Source organism: Mobula birostris, chromosome 13, assembly GCF_030028105.1.
Source record: "Mobula birostris isolate sMobBir1 chromosome 13, sMobBir1.hap1, whole genome shotgun sequence".
NCBI classification, from domain to species: domain Eukaryota; kingdom Metazoa; phylum Chordata; class Chondrichthyes; order Myliobatiformes; family Myliobatidae; genus Mobula; species Mobula birostris.
In genome coordinates, this window is record NC_092382.1 from 3,668,975 (window position 1) to 3,669,988 (window position 1,014).

The window sequence follows — 1,014 nt, forward strand, 5'->3', positions numbered from 1 at the left end:
TGTGATCTGTCTTGGCTGTGTTGTAGATCAAGGCAAGTTGGCTTCTGTGCAGGCAAAATCCAGGCCATTTCTGAAGTTCCTATTCCGACTGTGTGACGAAGGCCCGTCACTGATTACAGATGTCTCATGGCACACTCGGTAAAACACTCAAAGGGTCATCCACACACATTATTCCCCTCTGTTATTGTGGTGAGTGCACGCGTCACAATAAATCAACAGTCACAATTTTACACTCATCCCCAGCAGTAATAGGTATGAAAAAAAGAAACACACTATGTCACAGTTTTATTATCTCAGGTCAATTTATTCATATTCATCTTTCCAGTAAGTGTTTTGCCGAAGTGTCATGATAATCTGACATTTCTCTCCTCCACAGTCACTGGGTCTGAAACAGAGCTGCTGCATAGAGCTGTCTTATATAGAGGCAGCAGCAACCTGCACAGGTGTGCCGATGGTGGAGGATACCATCTTTACCTGGGACAAGGGTTATGTTACCTAATTACTCATCTTGTGGTAAAGTTTTGGGGTTTATACAAGTTATTTAACCGGGAAATGGTGAATCCTGTGATGAAGTATATGTGTTTATTGTGAGAACTGGTGGTAGAGTTTTAGATTGTGTGAAATGGAAGATAATTGAGTTAATTAGCTTTTGGTTAGTCTAGGGAGATTGGCTTAGCTGTTATAAGCCTCAGGTTACCAAGGCTTTGGGTCGTTTTTTTTTCTGTTTAGTCTGAGGGTGGCTGTTAACCAGACAGGTGACAATTGCAAGCTGTGTGTGTATGTGTATTTATATATATATATATAATATAGTATTTTTTTTAAAAAATTCTTGTTTTCATGTGGACATCCAAGTTTTTGTTTTTCCACTATCTTTGTAAATAAAAGCACCTCAATCTATTTTTGCGACTCAAACCATCTTGTTATTTTTCTTAGACAGTTGACCCACAGTTTTTGTGACAGACTGGTAAGAAGGCTCTTGGAAGGTTTCTGGGAATGGTTGGATATTATCGTAAG